The sequence below is a fragment of the Mesoplodon bidens genome, assembly GCF_964165515.1.
Source record: "Mesoplodon bidens genome assembly, chromosome: 1".
In the NCBI taxonomy this organism is placed as follows: Eukaryota; Metazoa; Chordata; class Mammalia; order Artiodactyla; family Ziphiidae; genus Mesoplodon; species Mesoplodon bidens.
Genome location: NC_138176.1, coordinates 222,678,491 through 222,701,765, shown reverse-complemented (window position 1 = coordinate 222,701,765; position 23,275 = coordinate 222,678,491). Strand labels below are relative to the sequence as shown.

The 23,275-nt window shown below is 40.6% G+C and overlaps 1 long non-coding RNA gene across 3 annotated transcripts; it reads right to left on the bottom strand.

The window, feature by feature from the left end:
- Positions 1-1,389: 1,389 nt before the first annotated feature.
- LOC308623230 lies at positions 1,390-22,968 on the bottom strand. Of its 3 annotated transcripts, none has more exons than XR_014016790.1 (4): positions 22,680-22,968; positions 20,050-20,098; positions 3,017-3,262; positions 1,390-2,341 (listed from the first exon to the last, which is right to left on the bottom strand). It is a non-coding gene; the product is annotated as an uncharacterized lncRNA (long non-coding RNA). The 3 variants fall into 3 exon arrangements; XR_014016791.1 differs by lacking the exon at positions 22,680-22,968 and adding an exon at positions 22,166-22,556; XR_014016792.1 differs by lacking the exons at positions 1,390-2,341; positions 3,017-3,262; positions 22,680-22,968 and adding exons at positions 7,917-8,238; positions 22,166-22,556.
- Between the last annotated feature and the right edge of the window lie 307 nt (positions 22,969-23,275).

Here is a 23,275-nt window from a genome sequence, read left to right as displayed (position 1 = left end):
GGCAAGAATGATCAGCCAACAGAATCCAGACCAGAGTCCGTGGGCCCAGCTCGGTCCTGTGCAGCTGGTCAGTGGAATAGACCTACAGGTGTGGCTCTTGTCACTCTAGGACTGGATTCAGGACAGATCCTGCTGATGAGCCCAGGGCACCGTCCTCAGTGCTCCAGGAGAGTGCACAGTAGTGGAGTGAGTGTAGTGTGCCCAACTCACAGCACAGTGGCCACGCACATCCAGTCTGCTTAAAAGGGCAGTGGAGAGCCGGGGGAAGTCATGGCCTTGGGAATATCCTCTGATGAAAAAGAACCTGCAGGCTTATAATTTTTGTGTGGAATGTTGGTGTGCTGAAAAGCAGTTCTGTGTGCTTTTCACCTCTTGGTGTGGATCAGCAGTGCTGAGGCAGCAGGAGTGACACAGAAGTGTGAGCAGAGAGCATTTGGAATCCCCAAACTCCAGGGAAACTAAAGGTGACAGCAAGCCTAGTGAAGAGGACAGGAGCTGGGGGCCAGTGGTGGTGGCAGCAGGAAGGTGCCCGAAGGCAGCGGCATCCCATTTGTGGTGGCAGCAGCCCAGAAGGCGCCCCTCATCTCAGGGTCCTAATCCTGACTCCAGCCAGGTGGTCAGGGGAGCTGCAAGGTCTTCTGGGAGAGCAGAGCCCACAGTCCTGAGCTGTTCTTCACTGTGTTTGGGTCATCTCCCCCCTCCAAGGGGAGAAATCTAGATGAGGCTTAAGAATTAGTGCTTTGAGAATGTGGATCTCATAGCTGAAACCTTGGAACATGTGTTTTCAGCACAAGGTGTTAAAGTGAATGGAAGGATTTAATGCCTTTTCAATGAGGGTATCTCCATGTGGGCAGAGCTAGAGAATAAATGGGTCTTGAATTAAAAAATAAATAAGTAAAAAATAAAGTCTATTTTGTCTGATATGAGAATTGCTACACCAGCTTTCTTGTGATTTCCGTTCGCATGGAATATCTTTTTCCATTCCCTCACTTTCAGTCTGTATGTGTCCCTAGGTCTGAAGTGGGTCTCTTGTAGACAGCAATATATACAGGTCTTGTTTTTGGATCCATTCAGCCAGTCTATGTCTTTTGGTTGGAGCATTAAATCCATTTACATTTAAGGTAATTATCGATATGTATGTTCCTATTACTAATTTCTTAATTGTTTTGGGGTTGTTTTTGTAGGTCTTTTCCTTCTCTTGTGTTTCCTGCCTAGAGAAGTTCCTTTAGCATTTGTTGTAAGGCTGGTTTGGTGGTACTGAATTCTCTTAACTTTTGCTTGTCTGTAAAGGTTTTAATTTCTCTGTCGAATCTGAATTGAGACCCTTGCTGGGGAGAGTAATCTTGATTGTAGGTTTTTCCTTTTCATTACTTTAAATATGTCCTGCCAATCCCTTCTGGCTTGCAGAGTTTCTACTGAACCTTATGGGGATTCCCTTGTATGTTATTTGTTGCTTTTCCCTTGCTGCTTTTAATATTTTTTCTTTGTATTTAATTTTTGATAGTTTGATTAATATGTGTCTCAGCATGTTTCTCTTTGGGTTTATCCTTTGTGGGACACTCTGCACTTCCTGGACTTGATTGACTATTTCCTTTCCCATGTTAGGGAAGTTTTCGACTATAAACTCTTCAAATATTTTCTCAGACCCTTTCTTTTTCTCTTCTTCTGGGAGCCCTATAATTCGAATGTTGGTGCATTTAATGTTGTCCCAGAGGTCTTTGAGACTTTCCTCAATTCTTTTCATTCTTATTTCATTATTCTGCTCCCTGGCAGCTATTTCCACCATTTTATCTTCCAGCTCACTTATCCGCTCTTCTGCCTCAGTTATTCTGCTATTGATTCCTTCTACAGTATTTTTAATTTCATTTATTGTGTTGTTCATCACTGTTTGTTTGCTCTTTAGTTCTTTTAGATCCTTGTTAAATGTTTCTTGCATTTTCTCCATTCTGTGTCTGAGATTTTGTATCATCTTTACTATCATTACTCGATGAGTTCTTTTTCAGGTAGGTTGCCTATTTCATCTTCATTTATTTGTTCTTGTAGGTTTTTACCTTGCTCCTTCATCTGTAACATTTTTTTTTGTCATTTTATGTATTTTTTTGATGGGTGGGGCTGTATTCCTGTCTTACTGCTTGTTTGGCCTGAGGCATCCAGTACTGGAGTTTGCAGGCAGTTGGATAGAGCTGGATCTTAGTGCTGAGATGAGGACCTCTGGGAGGCCTCACTCCAATTAATATTCCCTGGGGTCTGAGGTTCCCTGTTAATCCGGTAGTTTGGACTTGGAGCTCCCACCACAGGAGCTCGGCCCCGACCGCTGGCCTGGGAAGCAAGGTCCTGGAAGCTGTGTGGTATGCCAAAAAAAAAAAAAAAAAAAAAAAGAGCAGTACAACGTCAAGGAATAAAAAACAAAATAAAATTAGAATAAAAGATTTATTAGGAAAAATAAAAATATAAATGAATCAATAATGAATCAACAGGGTAAAACAGAACCCCAATCTGAAAGAGGAAAAAAGGAAAAAAAAAAAAAGCCTTAGCTATGGGGATGGAGTTTAGGCAGGGGTGGAACTTGGGCAGGGGTGGCGTTTAGGGTGGGGTGGGACCTAAGCGGGTGGTGGGGTGACATTTGAGCCTGGGGTGGGGCCTTGGCTCAGGACACAGGCAGCCAGAAAAGGCCGTGGGGGCTGGGCCTAGGCAGGGCAATGTTCAAGCATGGGGTGGGGGCCTCTGTTTAGGACCTGTGTGGAAGGGGAGAGGCAGCATGTCCAAAGGAGGGCCTCTGGAGTGTGGAGTTCTGGAGTTTGGAGATAAGGCCTTCGGTGAGGGCTGAAGGGGGCCCAAGGGGGCAGAGGAATCCTGGACATGCTCCCTTTTGATCCTCTTCCTTCCCAGTGGTCCCCCAATTTCCCGCTTCGGGTGCAGGATCCCTTCCCCTCCCCCAGCCACCTCTCAGGGGCACCAGTCCCATCCCGCCTCCACTTCTTGTCCCCCTTCACTTCCCCCATGCCCCACGTCCTACCCGGTTGTTGCAGGTTCCTCCCATCCCCTTAGGTGTCCGTGGTCCCCCATCGGTGCTTGGTAGGTGCCCTAGTTGTGCGGAGACGTGAATTCCATGTCCTCCTAGTCCGCCATCTTGACTCTGCCCTCCGTGCTCTTTTTACAACACAGATGTGATGTTTGGTTTCTCATTGTTTGACATTGTTTGGACAGTCCAGAATGTTAATCATATGGAGAATTCCTGTTGTACATAATACATCCATAATCCCTGAAACACAATATATATGATATGTGTGTGTAAATTTCATTTCCGAATCTTCTGGAACAAAATAGTCAAACCTTTTCTCAGAATAAAATATTCAAAGCATGAAAATTGTACTTTCAAGTATACAAATGATATATTTATAGTTGCTGAATTTTTTGAAATACCTTATAGAATATATTTTTGTATTTCTCATCTCTTTAACTTTGAAGCTTTTACCAAAAGAGCCTATTTGTGGCTTACACTTGAGATTTTGAAAGCAGTTTTCTCCTAAGACTTGGTTTCTTGTGTTCCTTCTCAGACAAAGCACCAAAAAGGAAGGCAAAACTAGGCTTTCTTCATGAACTATACCAATCAAAAATGTAATGGGGAAAATGTTTCTTTAGAGCTTTCCCTAGCACACTTTTCCTTCTCTACTATGTAGACCATTAGCTAACTCTCTTGTGACATTTGTAAGTTTTTTGATACAGAAGAATTATTTTTGTAAGTACTTTATGAATAAAATAGATGTGTATGATTACTGAGATGACTGTTGTTCCTGCAAATATTTATTACAGTAATCTGACAAATATTGTATTACAGATATAACTATTCTATCCACCTCAAATTACAGAGGATGCTTATTTCTGAAATAATAATGGTTCCAGCCAGATGATTTTTTTTAAGTCCATTGAAATATTTTCAGATTTCATATTGTAACTAGCCTTTAAGAAACTATTCACTGTTGAGTATTGTATCAAAGAAAAATATCCTCGATTATGCAAAAATGTTATTAGAATATTCCTCACTTTTACAGCTACATATCTATATCAGGCTGGGTTTTCTTTATAAAATTCTACTAAAACAACATATTGCACTCATAGAATGAGAAGATATGAGGATCTCTGTTTAAGTTAGATATTAATCAGATTTAAAAATGTAAAACAATGCCAGTCTCCTCACTACTATTTTTTTGTTTTGGAAAATGTAATTATTCCTCATAAAAATATGTTATGCATGGTAATATTTAATGAATTTATCACTGTTATTTTAAGTGCATTAATAAATAACAGGATTTAATCCTGACATATATATATGTAACCTGATTTCCTTTGTTTCAACCATATTATTAAAAATTTTATTATGGGATATACTATTCTTTATGGTATTTATTATTTTCAGGAGAGAAATGGACATGATGTGTTATCAAACAAAGCTTTACCCTTTCTTTTAATTATCTTTATCAGAGAGACAATTGTATAGCTCTGCTTATATACTTATATTGTTTTCTTTCTTTTTTATTATTTATTTATATTTATTTTGGCTGTGCCGGATCTTAGTTGTGGCATGCAGGATCTTCGTTGTGACATGCAGGCCCTTAGTTGTGGCATGAGGCCTTAGACGACCAGGGAAGTCCCACTTATATTGATTTAAAATTTTTTCTAAATTACTATTTGAATACCACATTTACACTTGAAGGTAATTTGCCTATTTACAAATTTGAATATCCAATAAAAGTTTCGGGTTCATATATATTTATTATATGCCATAGAGAGTTTGCTATCAAATGATTCTCCTTATATTTCCATTTGCTGCAAAGAACATTCTGGAATTTCTCCTCCTGCCTTCTGCCAATGTCATCAAACATATGGCTTGATACTGAACATCTTGGACTAAGGAGGCAATTTTTGAAATTGAAATTAAACATAATTGATTTCTCTGTCTTTTCCATCTCTTTTTCCTTTATCAAAGCACTAGATAAGGTATCCCATTAAGCTGTATCCCATCCGCTATTCTTTTTTTTTTTTTTTTAAGAAGATGTTGAGGGTAGGAGTTTATTAATTAATTAATTTTTTTTTTGCTGTGTTGGGTCTTCGTTTCTGTGTGAGGGCTTTCTCTAGTGGTGGCAAGTGGGGGCCACTCTTCATCGCAGTGCATGGGCCTCTCACTATCGTGGCCTCTCTTGTTGCGGAGCACAGGCTCCAGACGTGCAGGCTCAGTAGTTGTGGCTCACGGGCCTAGTTGCTCCGCGGCATGTGGGATCCTCCCAGACCAGGGCTCGAACCCATGTCCCCTGCATTACCAGGCAGACTCTCAACCACTGCACCACCAGGGAAGCCCCTGTCTGCTATTCTTTATCTCTATTCCTTGGGTCAGTACTAAGTGGTCTTACTCTTTTTTACTGGGATTAAAAACCACTCTACGATAATATCTCCCTAAATTCCTAAAGTATACAACTAAAACAACTCAAAGGGGAAAAAAACACTAAAATAATATCAAATAATAATCATTTTCTATGTGCCAGGTGCTTTATATATAGTATTGTTAATCTCACAAGAACACACAAGGTACGATTTATTATATTATCCATTTTTCATATGAGGAAACTAAGTTTCAAAATTCTTCTTGAGTTCAGATTGCTAATAAGTGGTAGACCTGGAATTCAAACCCAGGACTCTATATACCTCAGTCAGAGATAATAAATGTGAACAGGACTTGAAATCAAGTCCCCTGATACTCTGCTCTTTCCATTACACCATGTACCTTATGGATAACTTATGTTACTGCAAGTAGTAATAATAATCACAATATCAACAGAGTAAAAAAGGCAACCCACACAATGGAAGAAATATTTGTAAATCATTTATCAGATAAGGGATTAATATCCAGAATGTATAGAGAACTCCTAAAACTCATCAACAAAAAAACCAAACAGCTCGATTCAAAAATCAGCAAAGGACTTGAATAGACATTTCTCCAAAGAAGATATATAAATGGCCAATAAGCACATGAGAAAAAGATCAACAACATTAATCATTAGGGAAATACAAATTAAAAGTAAAATGAGATACCACCTCCCATCCAGTAGAATAGTTAATATCAAAAAACTAGAAAATAAAAAGTATTGGCAAGGATTTGGAGAAAGTGGAACCCTTGTGTACTGTTGGTGGGAAAGTAAAATGGTACAGTGGAAAACAGTATGGTAGTTCCTCAAAAAATTAAAAATAGACTTACCATAAGATCCAGCAATTCATACTTACCTGGCAGGGGAGATACCATGATCACGAAGGTGGTTTTCCCAGGGCGAGGCTTATCCATTGCACTCCAGATGTGCTGACCCCTGCGATTTCCCCAAATGTGGGAAACTCGACTGCATAATTTGTGGTAGTGGGGGACTGCGTTCGCGCTTTCCCCTATAAAAAAAAAAAAAAAGATCCAGCAATTCCACTTCTGGGTATGTACCCAAAAGAATTGCAAGCTGCGTCTCAAAGAGATGTTTTGTACAACCATGTTCATAGCAGCATTATTCACAGTAGCTAAAACATGGAAGAAACCCAAGTGTCCAGTAATGGATGCATACATTGTATGTAATATATACACACAATAGAATATTATTCAGCCTTAAAAAGGAAGAAAATTCTGACATATGCTACAACATGAATGAACCTGGAGGATATTATGCTAAATGAAATAAGACAGTCACAAAAATCAAATTCTATATAATTCTACTTCCATGTGGTACTTAGAGTAGTCAAACTCAGAGAAGCAGAGGGTAGAATGGTGGTTGCCAGCAGCTGGGGGGAAGGTGGAATTGGGTGTTATTGTTCAATGGGTATAGAGTTTCAAGAAGAAATAGAACTGTCTTTGTTCACAGATGACATGGTTGTTTATACAAAAGGTGTGAAATAACTGCCAAAAACACCTTTCTGGGACTAATAAGCAATTATAGCAAAGTTGCAGCATACAAGGTTAATATACAAAAGTATATGGCTTTCCTGTGTACCAACGATGAACAAGTAGAATTTGAGATTTTAAAAAATAGCACATACATTAGCACCCCTCCCCACAAAATGAAATACTTAGGTATAAATCTAACAAAATACGTGCAAGATCTAGTTGAAGAAAACTACAAATCTCTGATGAAAGAAATCAGAGACCTAAATAAATAGATATTCCATATTCATGGATAAGAAGACTCAATATTGTCAAGATGTCAGTTCTTCCCAACTTGATATATAGATTCAATGCAATCCTAATAATCTTAATAAATTATTTTTTGGATATCAACAACTGTTTCTAAATGTACATGGAGAGATAAAAACCCAGAATAGCCAACACAATATTGAAGGAAAAGAACAAAGTCAGAAGGCTGACACAAGCTGACCTTAAGACTTACTATAAACTACAGTAATCAAGACAGTGTGGTACTGGCAAAAGAACAGACATGTAGATCAATGGAATAGACTAGAGGGCCCAGAATTATACCCATATAAATATAATCAACTGATCTCTGACAATGAAGCAAGGGCAACACAATGGAGCAAAGGTAGACTTTTCCACAAATGGTGTTGGAACAACTGCACATTCATATGCAAAAATGTGACTCTAGACACAGACCTTATACCTTTTACAAAAATTAACTAAAAATATATCACAGACCTAAGAGTAAAATGCAAAACTATAAAACTCCTAGAAGATAACATTGGAAAAAATCTATATGACCTTGGGCATGGTGATGACTTTTTAGGTATAACACCAAAGGCAAAATCTATGAAAGAACGGATAACCTGGGCTTCATTAAAATTAAAAACTTCTCCTCTGCAAAAAGACACTGTCAAGAGAAGGAGAAGACAAGCCACAGAGTGGGAGAAAATATTTGTAAAAGACACATCTGATAAAGGTCTGTTATCCAAAATATACAAAGAACTCTTACAACCCAACAATAACACACAACCTGACTAAAAGATGGGCTAAAGATATGAATAGACACCTTATTAAAGAAGATACAGTTATCAAATAGTCATATGAAAAGATGCTCAATAACACATTTCATCAGGGACTTGCAAATTAAAACAAGGTATCACCATACATCTATTAGAATAGCTAAAATTCAAACCATTTGATTACATCAAATGTTGAGGATATGCAGCAACAGGAACTCTCATACATTGCTTGCAGGGATGCAAAATAGTACAGCCACTCTGGAAGGCATTTGGTGGCTTCTGAAAAACGAAACATAATTTTACCACCCAATCTAGCAATCACGATTTTGGTATTTAGCCAAAGGAGTTGAAAACTCATGTTAACACAAAACCTGCACATGGATGTTTATATCAGCTTTATTCATAATTACCAAAACATGGGAGGAACCAATATGCCCTTTAGTAGGTGAATGGATAAATAAACTGTGGTACATCCAGAAAAAGGAATATTATCACTGAAAAGAAGTTATCAAGCCATGATAAGACACAGAGGAACATTTATCACATGTTACAAAGTGAAAAAAGCTAATCTGGGAAGGGTATATCTTATATGATTGCAACTATATGGCATTCTGGAAAAGGCAAAACTATGGAGACAGTAAAAAGATGAATGGTTGCCTGGGGTTAGAGGGAGAAAAGGATGGATAGGCAGAGCACAGAGGAGTTTTAGGGCTACTATGTACAATACTGTAATTGCAGATACATGTCATTATACATTTGTCAAAACTCATAGAATGTACAACACCAGGCATGAATCTTAATGTAAATTATGGACTTCGGGTGATAATAATTGTATCAACTCTCCATTTCCGAGGATTTGTTGTTGTTGCTGCTTATTGTAGTTGTTATTGTTTAATGACTTTTCTAAACGGATGAATTCTGTAGTCTCTTCTTTGTTTTATGTGGCTCCTGAAGTCTCTGTTATATTATCTTAGTGGTCAGCAAATGATTGGGAAGAGTCCTTAAACACAGGAATACCTGAGAGAGATTGCAGGTTTGGTTCCAGATCACTGCAATAAAGCAGATATCTCAATAGAGTGAGTCACATAAATTTTTTGGCTTCTCAGTACATACAAAAGTCATGTTTACACTGTACTGTAATCTATTACGTATGCAATAGCATTATGTCTAAAAAAACAATGTACATACCTTTATTTTAAAACTTTATTGCTAAAACTATATTCTAACTATATTGCTAATGCTTTAATGCTTAATCTGAGCCTTTAGCAAGTTGTAATCTTTTTGCTGGTAGAGGATCTTGCCTTGATGTTGATGGCTGCTGACAGATCAGAGTGGTCAGCAGGGTGGTCAGTTGAAGGTTGGGGTGGCTGTGGCAATTTCTTTCTTTTTTTAAATATTTGTTTTCTGCTGCATCAGGGTTTAGTTGAGGCACGTGGGATCTTTTTTGCGGCACATGGGATCTTTTGTTGCAGCGCAGGCTTCTCTCTAGTTGTGGCCTGTGGGTTTTCTCTCTCTAGTTGTGGTGTGCGGGCTCCAGAGTGCGTGGGTATGTAGTTATGCCACACAGGCTTAGTTGCCCCTCGGCATGGGGGATCTAAGTTCCCTGACCAGGGATCGAACCCGTGTCCCCTGCATTGGAAGGCGGATTCTTTACCACTGGACCACCAGGTAAGTCCCGCGATTTCTTAAAATAAGACAACAATGAAGTTTGCCACACTGACTCTTCCCTTCACGAACAATTTCTCTGCAGCATGCAATGCTCTTTGATAGCATTTTACCCACAGTAGAACTTACAAAATTGCAGTCAATCTTCTCAAACCCTGCTATTCCTTTGTCAACGAAGTTTATGTAATATTCTAAATCCTATGTTTTTGTTCAACAAAGTTCAGAGCATCTTCACTTGGAGTAGATTTCATTTCAAGAAAACACTTTCTTTGCACGTCCTTAGGGAGCAACTCCTCATTCATTAAAGTTTTATCATGAGATGGCAGCAATTCAGTCACACCTTCAGGCTCCACTTCTGATTCTGGTTCTCCTGCTATTTCCACCCCCTCCGCAGTTACTTCCTCCACTGAAGTCTTGAACCCCTCAAAGTCATCCGTGAGGGTTGGAATAAAGTTCTTCCATACTCCTGTTAATGTTGATATTTTGACCCCTTCCTGTGAATCACAAAGGTTCTTAATGGCATCTAGAACTGTGAATCCTTCCAGAAGGTTTCCAATTTACTTTGCCCAGATCCATCAGAGGAATCACTATGGCAGCTACACCCTACAAAATGTGTTTCTTAAATAATAAGACTTGAAAGTCGAAATTACTCCTTGATTCACGGACAGCAGAATAAATGTGTTAGCAGGCACAACATTAATCTCACTGTACATCTCCATCAGAGCTCTTGGATGACCAGGTTCATTGTTGATGAACAGTAATATTTTGAAAGGAAACTTTTTTTCTGAGCAGTAGGTCTCAACGTTGGGCTTAAACAATTCAGTAACCTATGTCATAAACAGATAGGCTGTCATCCACGCTTTGTTGTTCCATTTACAGAGCACAAGCAGAGTAGATTTAGCATAATTCTTAAGGGTCCTAGGATTTTTGGAATAGTAAATGAGCATTGGCTTCAACTTAAAGTCACCAGCTGTGTTGGCACCAGCAAGAGTCAGCCTGTCCTTTGAAGCTTTGAAGCCAGGCATTGACTTCTCCAATCTAGCTATGAAAGTCCTAGATGGCATCTTCTTCCAATATAAGGTTGTTTCATCTACACTGAAAATCTGTTGTCTAGTGTAATCACCTTCATTAATGATCTTAGCTAGATCAGGATAACTTGCTATAGCTTCTACAACAGCACTTGCTGCTTCAGCTTGCACTTTTATGTTATGGAGATGGCTTCCTTTTTTAAACCTCATGAACCAACCTCTGCTCACTTCAAACTTTTCTTCTGCAGCTTCCTCACCTCTCTCAACCTTCACAGAGTTGAAGAGAGTTATGGCTTTGCTCTGGATTAGGCTTTGGCTTAAGGGAATGCTGTGGCTGGTTTGATCCACTAAAACTTTCTCCATATTAGCAATAAGGCTGTTTTGCTTTCTTATCGTTCGTGTGCTCACTGGAGCAGCACTTTTAATTTCCTTCAAGAACTTTTCCTTTGCATTCACAACTTGGCTAACTGTTGGTGCAAGAGGTCTAGCTTTCAGCCCGGCATGATTTCCTCACTAAGCTTAATCATTTCTAGTTTTTAATTTAAAGTGAGAGACATGTGACTCTTCCTTTCACTTGAACACTTAGATGCTAATGAAGGGTTATTAATTGGCCTAATTTCAATATTGTTTTTTCTTAGAGAACAGGGAGGCACGAGAAGGAGAAAGACAGGGAACAGCTGGTTGATGGAGCAGTCAGAACACACACAGCATTTATCGACTATGTTCTCTGTCTTATATGGGCATGGTTCATGGTGCCCCAAAACAATTACAATAGTAACATCAAAGATCACTGGTCATGGATCACCCTAAGTATAATAATAATGAAAAAGTTTGAAATATGGTGAGAATACTAAAATGTGACAGAGACATGAAGTAAGCAAATGCTGTTGGAAAAATGGTGCTGATAGACTTGCTTGATGTGGGGTTCCCACAAACCTTCAATTTGTAAAGAATGCAGTATCTGCAAAGCACAATAAAGTGAAATTAATATCATGAGCTATGCCTGTACCTGGAACCAAAAAATCTTCCAGTCTTTGCAGAGGGCTCATACGTGTTTGTAGTGGCCCGCTTTCAACACTTGCCAAGAACCTTACAATTCTACCTTAGCCTTTATTTCCTGCTTTCTTAGAGCCTTAAGGTCAGTGGGAGGTGAAAATTTCAGAGTTTTTTTTGGTTTCTCCTGAGCATGCACACAGCCCGATGCATGCATTTGGCCTTCTACATTCTCAGGACTTTGTCAGAGCTTTGTAAGACCTTACTGGACACTCATTCCCCAGCCTTTCCTCACAAGCTTTTTGTTTAGTCTGCTGTTTGCCCCTGCTGTTAGTGATCACCACAGGCAGTAGTAACCTAAGATATTAGACTGTAAATATTTTCAACAAATACTCCTGGGAAGGAGATTTCTCACTAGGCTAGTTTGTAGTTAGGCAAAATAAAGACACGCCTTTAAGCCACTATTCTAGGAAGCCACCAGGCAGATTAGAACAAATAACTAATCACAATTCATTGTTCACTCTGGTACCAGGAATGCAGGCTGTTATTCTCACAGCTACCACTGATCTAAGGAGAGGGGGATGGGACTGGAATCTCATTAGTACTTACTAAGAATCAGCTATTTTCCTTAAATAAGTATTTTTGCCAGGTTGCTGCAGGTCTTTGGCTAATTTCCAGAGTTCAAAAAAAGTTGATTCTGGGCTTCCCTGGTGGCGCAGTGGTTGAGAGTCCGCCTGCCGATGCAGGGGACACGGGTTCGTGCCCTGGTACGGGAAGATCCCACATGCTGTGGAGTGTCTGGGCCCGTGAGCCATGGCCGCTGAGCCTGCGCGTCCGGAGCCTGTGCTCCGCAACGGGAGAGGCCACAACAGTGAGAGGCCCGCGTACCGCAAAAAAAAAAAAAAAAAAAAAAAAGTTGATTCTGACAGTTGTTTGCCCATTTTTCATTGGGAATTTTGCCAAATAATTTTTTTAAATGTTTGCTGAGATACAACTCATTAGAAAGTGCAGTTTTGTGGCCAGGATTCAATTGTTGGTGGAACCTCTATCTTTGACATCTTGAGGAATCTTAGTTTATGGCAGCTGTGCAGCTAAGAAGATGTCCAAAAGAGGTTGTACAAGTCTAGGCAAGGTCAGATCCTGAGAAGGTTTAGCTCTAATATGACCCTCAACTTTTCAGATCCTTAAACTCTAAAGAGTTACCTCTAATTCTCAGAAATGATTCATGCTAACCACATAAGAAACTAATTTATAAATCATAATGTCAATAAATTATTTCATAATGCAAACTATTTCTGTCAAGATAACCAATATCAGACCATTTTTTGGTCTCTGTTTCCCAGTGTGTTAGTACCCATGGAAGAGACCAGGTCAAAAAATTGCTTGGGGGCTTCCCTGGTGGCGCAGTGGTTGAGAGTCCGCCTGCTGATGCAGGAGACACGGGGTCGTGCCCCGGTCCGGGAGGATCCCACATGCCACGGAGCGGCTGGGCCCGTGAGCCATGGCCGCTGAGCCTGCACCTCCGGAGCCTGTGCTCTGCAACGGGAGAGGCCACAACAGTAAGAGGCCCGCGTACCGCAAAAAAAATAAAATAAAATAAAATTGCTTTGTGAGCACAGGGTAGAATAATGCAGTTGGGTGTTATTGTAAAATATTTCTTCTAGGCAGGGTACCAGGGAGAACTTCCATCTCTAATTCTGAGCCTCATTTATAAAATGTCAATTACAGTAACTACTTAAAAGTATTGGTGTTAGGATTAAATGAAGTTACACATGTGCATGAATCATGATTTCACTATGACAGAAGCCAATTCAACTTTAGCTTAGACAAAAAGGAAAACTTCATAATTCACAGAATCCAAGGAATGACTGAACAACCAAACCATAGGAAGAGCAGGAATAATACCTTCCTCTCTGTACCTGTTTGACTTTACTCTGTGTGTTGCCTCTGTTCCCTGCAACTGCAGCTTAGTTTCCTGCATATGGTGAGGAACATGGTCACTGATAACTCCCATGTTTTACATCTTACAATTTGGCCACCAAGATTCTACTTTTTTTTCCCTTTCATTCTCAATTCCTGTTAGAAGATGTTTGGGTTATGTCCTTAACCCTGAAGAAATCAATTGTGGCCAAAGGACTGGGAACATGAAAGAACATGCAATTCTCCCACAGGTGCTACAGGGTTTAAGCTGACAGAAGAACAGTGTGGTAAATTGTATTATTGCCCCCAATTATTTGCTCCTCACTTCCCACGTATATGTGACTTGAAGCTTCCTCTCCTTGTGGAAAGAGTATATATCCCCTCTCCACTGAGGTTGAGCTTAGCCATATGTGACACTTGTGCAGAAGCTTTAAGAGGCACCATGATTTTCTGGCAGCTCCCTGGCTGCCCCACTCTGCCATGAGATTGGGCAAGTCTCATGTAGGAGTTGTTTCTTCACCCTGGAATCCAGGATGAGACAGCACGTGGTGCACAGCCACAGTCGTCCCAAAGCCTGAAGCAGCACCGTAAGCAACGTGTCGTCTACACGTAACATAAGCAAAAATCAGTCCTTTGTTTTCGAAGTCACTGAATTTTCAGAGTTGTTTGTTATATAGCATAACCTGGTGAAAGCTAATACAGGCAGTTCCCAGAAAAAGAGAGGGGAGAAGTTGGCTGGTGAAACATTAAATTACTTAAAACAGTGCCTACAATACAGAATGCATTCAATAGAGACTCCCCTGAGAAGCATCAATAAATCCTAACTTTCCAACTCCCATTTTTAGTGAGTCATAAAAAATTCTCATCATAAGGGTAAATTATAACATATTGAGAAAACATAATTTATTCATATGTCTTATATTTATTTATTCTATATGCTGATTGCATTTAGGAGAGACCCTGGTCCTACTGGCAACTCATGTTTTAACCATGCCTTAGGATGATGACCCACCTTAGGCAGTATCTTGCTTTCTTCCACTCTCAATATTCAGAAGATTCTCCCAATCAGAGTCTTTGCTGCTTTCTCTCTAGTCTACATTTTCTTTCCCCAGTCTACATTTTGGTTTGCATATTTCCTCCCTCTGTATACTTTCCCTGGAGAATTATAATCATTCATACAACTTCAACCTGCCAACGTAATTAAAACCTCCAAATATATTTCTAGGCCAGATCTTGTTCCCGAGCTCTAGACACACCTACTCATCTGCCCACTGGATATCTTCACTTCATGTCCCATTGACACCTCAGACACAGTCACTTTACTCATCATCTTTCTTTTCAAATCTGTTTTCTTCTCCTTCTTCTTTTGCCCTGTACTGCCTATCCTGGTTAATGGCTCCACCATGTACCTAGTTGCTCATGGTAAACATTTTGGCATCACCTTCATTTTCTCCCCTTTCCTTGTGTCCTTGCTATTCCAATCATATAATTGTTTCAACTCCTGTAGAGTCTGTTCTCTACACATGTACCAAATCGTCCTTTTCCTCTGGTTCTCCTTCCATGGCCTGCAGCTCAGTTCCATCAGACATTGAATGACTTCTTTAATTCTAATTGCTATTCTGAACGCTGCAGATAAAGAATGAATAAGGCATACTCCCTGAGGCCCAGGAACTCACTTTCTAGTCAAGAGGATAAACAGATCATTCCATTTATACAACAGGGTAAATGCTAAAGCAGAGTTATGGATAGGGGACTATGGGAAATCAGAGAAAGAATGCTTTACCTACACTAGCAGTTTGGAGAAGTGGAGAATTTTGAACTGAGAAAGGATGATATGGAGTGAGCAGAGCAAACTAAAATGGAACACACTACATACAGGGAGGGAGAACTGCCTTAGCAAACGTGTGAATGAGGATAGCAGAGTAGGTAATACTGAAGACTGAGGCTGGAGGGAGGGGTTAAGTGGGAGCTAAATCATGTAACAGTGGACTGACTTAAGGAGCTTAGACTTAACCTTACAGGGCAGTAGTTTCAAACTGGGCTAAACAAAGCTCCTCAGGGTTCACTGAGTGGGCGAGGGCATGGAAGGCCAGCTGGGCTTCACAGCTTTGGTTCTGACACCTACTTCAAGGGGAACAGCTCAGCTAACCTTTATCCCATCATTTGCATAACAGTTCCCTGACCTAAAGGTGTTGGGTGTTTATCAAAATCACACACGTTAACTAACGGGGTTGGGGAGGGTATCATGAGCGTGGAAAGCATGAGTGCTGAACAGTTTAAGCCAACTGCTCTGAAGACGAGTCACAAGATGAGACATTCAGTTATTATTTCCACATAGCTTTCTATGATCTTTCACGTCCAATCAGTACCTTGCACAAAAATGAGGTGACAGGAATCTTCCACCAAGTTCAAAAAACCTTCTGTGGGCTTGTTACCACAATTTAAGATCTATTGTACCAAGAAAAACACTGTATTTGCTCCTTTTCCTTAACTCAGCTGTGGGAGAAAAGAAGTAAGCACTTATTGTTCAGCTCTCAAGGCAGACGTCAGTTTATTTGGGAGGCAGCAAGCAGAGGAGGAAAGACTTCTTGTCTTCTTTCCCCCCAGTTAGAGGTCTCAAAGTCCAAGCATTGTGTAAGGCTTCTGTAACTGGCAGGAGATACGGCTCCTCTTGGGTGGAAGCCTGGCTCCTCTGAGAGCCATCAGAGTCCTGCTCCAGGGGGAGCTGGAGTAAGAACAGCAACTCACCGAGGGCTTAATATGTTCTGGGTACCATAACTGCATTAACTTACTTAACCATTACAACGAAGCTAAGAGATAGGTACTGTGTGATCCTCATCTTAAGTATAAGGAAATTCAGGTACAGAAGCTAAGTAACTTGTTCCAGATACCTAGGTATTAAATGGCAGGGCCAGAATTCAAATTCAGACAGTCTGGCTCCCGTATTTGATCTCACAGTCACTGAGCTAAAGCGTCTCCTTAAAAGTGGGTCTTACAGAGAGTCCTTCAATGCAAAGGGTGTAAAAGGCCAACTCCAGCAAGCCTAGCCTGGGACTAGGGCTTAGTCTTTTTAAAGTCAATTTATCTCATCTCTACCATTTGAAAAGAAAGCCTGTAACAGTAAGTCCCCTACATACGAACTTTCGAGTTGAAAACTTTCAAAGATGCAAACGTGCATTTGCATGTCCAATCACGTAAGTTAGTTCACATGCCTGGCATACATTGTCACGCACGTGCATCCTCTGCAAGTAGTTGTGTTTTTGTGTACTTTACTGTACCGTACTGTATACAGTAGTGCAGGATCTTTATTTCAAGCCCAGGATGTCCGGAAGCAAGTGTAAAAGCAGTGGTGATGTAGCTGGTACTAAGAAGCGCCAGGAATTGGAGGCCCAGAGAAAGGACGAAGAGAGACAGTAAGAAGTAACTGAAGTAACTGAAGAACCAAAGAGATTCATGACGCAGGAAATGGCATGGATATTTTCTTTATCTGAGGAGGCACTGTTAGTTTTTGAGACACAGGACTCAAACATAGCACGGTACACGAAGTTTGCAGCAGCCGTTCAAAATGCAACCCAGGGCTACCGTGTTATCTATGATGAGAAAAAAAGAGCTACTACCCAGACATTACTAGATCATTTTTTCAAGAGGGTAAATAGAATTGAATCCAGCAAGGAACCAGAAACTGTGCCATCAATGTCAGGCGTGAGTGAAATTGCAGCTTGCCCTCCGTCTCCTGTTGCTGACGATCCTTCAGCTCTACCCTCTCTCACCTCCTCTCCCTCCTCCAGTCAGTGACTCTTCTTGCCTGTTCACTCGAAGCCAGCCCCTATATTCCAGCTGTTGTACTGTACTACTGTACCTTTCAAGGTACTGTACTGTAAGATGAAAAAATGTTTTCTTTACTTTTTGTTTGTTTTTTATGTATTATTTGTGTATTATAAAAAAGTATTATAAACCTATTACAGTACTATATAGCCGATTGTGTTAGTTGGGCCCCTAGGCTAACTCTGTTGGACTTACGAACAAATTGGACTTACGAACGCACTCTTGGAATGGAACTCGTTCGTGTTTAGGGAACTTACTGTACTTTGATGGTCCAGTTCCCCAAAGATTGCTACAAAAGAAGTGGAGGCTGTGTCCTTATCAACTTGTTTACTAACACAGGTCAATTCTAATTGGGTCACCTATTTTATTTTGCTCAGGGAGGACACTATAAGTAGAAATTCTTGGGGCTTTTAACCACTAAGGAACCCCAGATCTTTAATGCCTTTTTTTCAAATGTACATTCTAAACCAAACAACCTCAGTGTGTAAACTTACACATTCAACATGACTCTTGCTTCCCCTTTTCTAAGGGAAATCTTTAATTAGGATTTAGAATTATTCTCCACACAAATAATTTTTTGAAAGTTTATAACACACAGCTGTAGGTGTTGGGGAGCCACTGAATGGGAAATTGGCTTTTTAGATTGTTCTAGCTTCAGCAAGGAAGATAAATTTAAGGGGTGCATGACTGAAGGCTGGATGATGAAAAGGCCATTATAACAGACAAGGTGAAAGATTAAAAGAAGATGAACACAGGCCGTGGTAATAAGCATGGAGAGGAGAAGGTAGATTTTTAAAAATTTAGTAAGTAAAGAGGTGAAACTTGGTAATTATGCTGTTTATTATCCCTACAGCACCATTTTCTACCTTTCTTTGCCCAGCTCTGTGCCCTGGAGGGTGGCTGACTCTCTGGACTGTATCATCCAAAATCCCTTGCTGGCCGGCTTTCGATTGGGTTCTGCTAGTAGGAGGCATTAGTAAGAGATTGGCGGGTAGGGGGAGAAAAAGGTCAGGGAATTCTCTCCTCTGCTTATGGCTGTAGTTCCATCTAGGTGGTCCCTCTTCCATAACTACAACTCTTTCTGGTTCTGCTAATACAGTCCTCTCCTGCTTCTTCAGGTCTGTGGGTACCTCACAAACCTTGCTGACTCCCTTAACTTCCCTGACCTCTGTAAAGAGTCCTTTGGTTAAACTCTCTTTAATTAATAAGCCCTCTGAGTCTTTTTCCTGCTGGGACCTGGACTCGCAGTGATTGATGGGGAATGGGGAGAGGAGTACAAAGAGTTGAGGTGACTCCCAGGTTTAGATTCTTTCCTCTCAAATTGATTTTTAGCATTTTCCTGAGTGTTTTGTTAGGACATGCTCTATTCAGATTACTTGGAACCCATCCCTGGCACCACCACTTTGGTTGGCATTTCCAGCAGGAGATTCAGGCAGGTTCTCCAGAACCAAGCATGGTGCCTGGTGTAGAGCAGCACTCAATACATGGATTTTCTCTCTCAGTGTCTCTGAACTTTACTGTCACATTATTATAGGCCCCCATACACTCGGATTTTGAACTCAGCATTGGTCTGGCCATTGTTAGTTTTATATCTAACTTTGAGTTCTAGATTTTGAAATGTACATGGGACAGTTAGAAAGGGCTATGTAAAACTACAACAGAATTCCCAATTATAGTAAAAGCTTTGAAAACATTGAAGAAACTCGGATTATTTAGCAGTGAGAATGCATTAATGCAAATTTTAATACCCAAGCAGTTGGCCTATGGCTGTAGTGTTTTGTTGATTAAATTATAAAATTTTCTCTCCAACAAGTAATTCAGTATGATGAACATTCTATTCTTCATCATGTAACGATCACTTCAACTCACAAGAATTTAGTTGAGAGACTCTTCATAATTCTTGTTAAGTCATTAATTATATCTCTACTCCCTACATTGCCTTTATGCCTACACTGCCTACCCTAAATACTTCAAATACCCTAACAACCCCTATAGAAGACTGCCCCCATACCCTGCACCCCTCGCATGCACATTAGACTCACCAGGGAGCTCTTTAAAAATACTCATTCCCAGACTCCACCCCATGCCAATTAAATCAGCAATTTGGAAATGAGGCCTAGGTGTGGATATTGTTTAAAAGCTCCCCAGGGCTTCCCTGGTGGCGCAGTGGTTGAGAGTCCGCCTGCCGATGCAGGGCAGGCGGGTTCGTGCTCCGGTCCAGGAAGATCCCACATGCCGCGGAGCGGCTGGGCCCGTGAGCCATGGCCGCTGAGCCTGCGCGTCCAGAGCCTGTGCTCCGCAACGGGAGAGGCCACAACAGTGAGAGGCCCGCATACCGCAAAAAAAAAAAAAAAAAAAAAATCTCCCCTAAAATGAACAAAGTTGAGAACAAGACTCCAAACCATAAAATAAAACCACCAAGATCACACAAAAAGATATGACTCTCCACAGAATGTATACACCCAAGATACCTTGTATCTGTTTATCCCTTGTTAATGAACTTCCTGTGAGCCTTTTCCCCCCATTAACCTTCAGTTTTTGCACACTGGAAAGCTGACTGAGAGCCCTTCAGTTGGTTTTGCTTCCTTGTTTGATGTGTGTGGTTTGTTGACAAGCTGCCCAGAACATGGTGAAAGACAACCACAATTAAACCACCTACCTCTGAGTCAGCAGTGGTTTTCTCCATCAGTGAGGTTTTTCTTAGGACCCTAAAAGAGGGTGAAAAAAGAGCATATAAATGAAGGAATCAAACAGACTCTCAAGAGCCGTTAAAGATAACAGTTTTGGTTGGGGAGCGGGAAGGCTATTGTGAACAAAAGAACGATGCTTTCAATATTTTCAAAGAAAGCTTTGACTAAGGATCAAGAAGTAAAATGTGTATTCTGCATTTGTTTTGCATCATGCTTCAGGGTTCTTCGTGATCAAATATGGGGTTCCTTCAAAAGTGAAAGGTAATTGCAATAAATAGTTACTTTCAATAAATATACATGATCCTGAGTGATTCCAAGTCTTAGGAATGAGGTAATAAGAAAATAGTTTTTAAAATGTTTTCTATCTCAGTTTCTTACGGTGAGCAAGTGTTCCATGTTATTTGTGTCAGTTCCATTTTTCCAAGTGACTTTCCCTATGTAGAGAGTGTCTTGAGTTATAGATAAACTACACAGGAATGCAGAGAACCTGTGATTTCTCTATCTAGGATAACTGCAATGTAACTTAGTGAGGCCTAGTAGCTCACAAAGTTATCTGAAGTATTTCAGAAGGGACAGGAAGCATCCCTTGCACTTTTTTTAGCAGTAGTCACTGCCCACAGGTTGATACTGTAGATGATGAACAACCCAAGTTGGCTTCTTTTATTTCTTCTCTGCCCTTTCTCCACTTTCTGTCAAGTTTTCCCTCCATCTCAGCCTATGTTGACTTGGTAATATGTCCACTTTCAGTTTCATGCAGTCTAAATGTTTTAGGTAGTTTGGTTATCTCACAAACCAAACAGACCAAAAAACAAAACAAGGCAAAACAAGACAAAAGAAACCTTGCCCTGTGGAATGGGAAAGCAGACCCTGGAGTACAAGATAATCTGTAAAATGAAGTATCACATAACTCAGAGCTGGGACTCAAAGAGGTGACCAGAATGATGAAGTCTAAAGTGATTTCTCCAAACAAAAATCTCTGGAGAGAATGATTGGGAGGTCTCCCTCTGCTTTCTGGAAAGAGATTCCAGCCAATTACATCTGACTCTTAAAGGATATGAGTTGCATTTGATGCTGATCAAATGCTTAAACGTGTTAGTGACTTAATTAATTTTTAATAATCCAGCTAAGTTTTAAATGACTCTAGATAATAGTAACAACACATAGCATTAAATATGTATATATTACATATAAAATGCTTTTGTATATAATATCTCATTTGATGGTCATATCAATCTTGTGTCCAAAGTAGGAAAGGTAGCTTTGTTAGGCCTTCTTACAAATGATGACTCTTAAGGAAATGTTCTTAAATGGGCCACAAAGGACCCAGCTTGGACTAGAATGCATGTATTTTTTTTTAAAGTCTTTTCACGTTCTACCACATCACACTGGGACTCTCTAAGTCCTTAGCATTTCAGTTGTGTGAGGTGATGAAGGAAGTTTTCATATACTGAGGTATGGGGAAGACATTCTTGCTTACACATGATTTCACTTAAACTTTATGCTAACCAGAACAGCCTGTTTTGTGGCCTATTAAACATACATTGTACATTTGCTTTAACCATTAAAGAAAAGGGTGCCTTGTCCAGAAGTAACACGTCCATCTTTAAGATAGAGATAAATGTCTCCCTCTTCCTGGGACGTCAATGGTCAACGCTAGTACTCCTTAGATGACAAGGCTCCCTTCCCAGACACAAGGCCATACTGACTCACTGTGTATGTGATGCTGTCTTTTTTGAAACCTTGAATGTACCCCTCTCGTGTTTGATATTCTGTGTTCCGACAAGATATAAAACTGTGCTGAAACCATGTTTCCTTGGAACAGTTCCTCAGAGCTACCCAAGAGGCTGTTTGTCAGGCTATACTTCTCAGTTTGGCTTAAAACTCTCTTCTATTCTTATTATAGATCAGTTATTGATGACTTCCCTCTACATAGTGAAATAAATACAACTCAATCTTAAATTTAGTAAAGCAGCAATTGAGGCTGAGAAAGAAATAAGGACCTTAAATGGTTGGGAAAGTCTAAGTGCAAAACCTAGGAGTCGGGGGATGTAGTTTCCACTAAAATTAAAAAATATGAGTACTTACTTTGAGCCAGACTCTGCTAGGTGCAAAGTTAAAAAATGGTTAAGAACCGATCCTGCCTTTGAGGAACTTTCTGACCAGGGCAGCAAGTCACAATCTAGTGATCTGGACTTTGAAGAATTGATTAGGATTTCCATGTGTGTTCAGAGGAAGGGTGGTGGTTCAGATAATCAGGTCAAAAGAGAAGGCAAGGGCTTCCCTGGTGGCGCAGTGGTTGAGAGTCCTCCTGCCCATGCAGGGGACACGGGTTCGTGCCCCGGTCCGGGAGGATCCCACATGCCGCGGAGCGGCTGGGCCCGTGAGCCATGGCTGCTGAGCCTGCGCGTCCGGAGCCTGTGCTCCGCAACGGGAGAGGCCACAGCAGTGAGAGGCCCGCGTACTGCAAAAAAAAAAAAAAGAGAGAGAGAAGGCAAAAAGGCATATAAATGATTAACTTTTGAGTGAAGGAGCCCCCAAAGTTTGTCAGTTTGATACGGAAAATTGCTCTATTATTTTGTTCCTTAAGTAAAATACTCACCATCAGCATGTATGTATGAAACCAGGGGCAAAAGAGACTTTTTTCAGCCGTAATTCCTATGCACCACCCCCTCCCTTTAAAAGTTCTCAATCTACCCCTCAGGGTCCACACTTGAATGTAAAAAATCTTTTAAAATGTAACCACTATACAGTGGTGATATACCGAACAGTGAGATAAACCCTAAGCTCGTTTGAAAGAAAACTGAGCAGGGAGCCAGTGACTCGGGTTTGAGCCGTGCCTATGCTACGAACTGTTCTGTGATCTTAGGCAAGTAACTTCTCAGGATGTCCCTCTCATAAGGGATGTCCCTCCCTCATAAGATGAGTATGACCCAAAGGTCCACCTCACCGAGTCTTGTGAGGATGATTTTTTAAATGCCAGTGAAAGCATTTCCTCTACTTCATTTAGGGTGCTTTTGCTATCTCCGGGCTCCTTCCACTCTCGCCACTTTGAGATTTGGTGCATCACGACCCAAAGGCCTTAAGCATCACCACAATTGCCTGACCGTCTCTCCTCATACACACCCACGTCCCTCGCGCTAACTGAGTCTGCCGAAGGAGGTCTCGTAGCTGAAGTCACACACTCCTAAAAGCCAG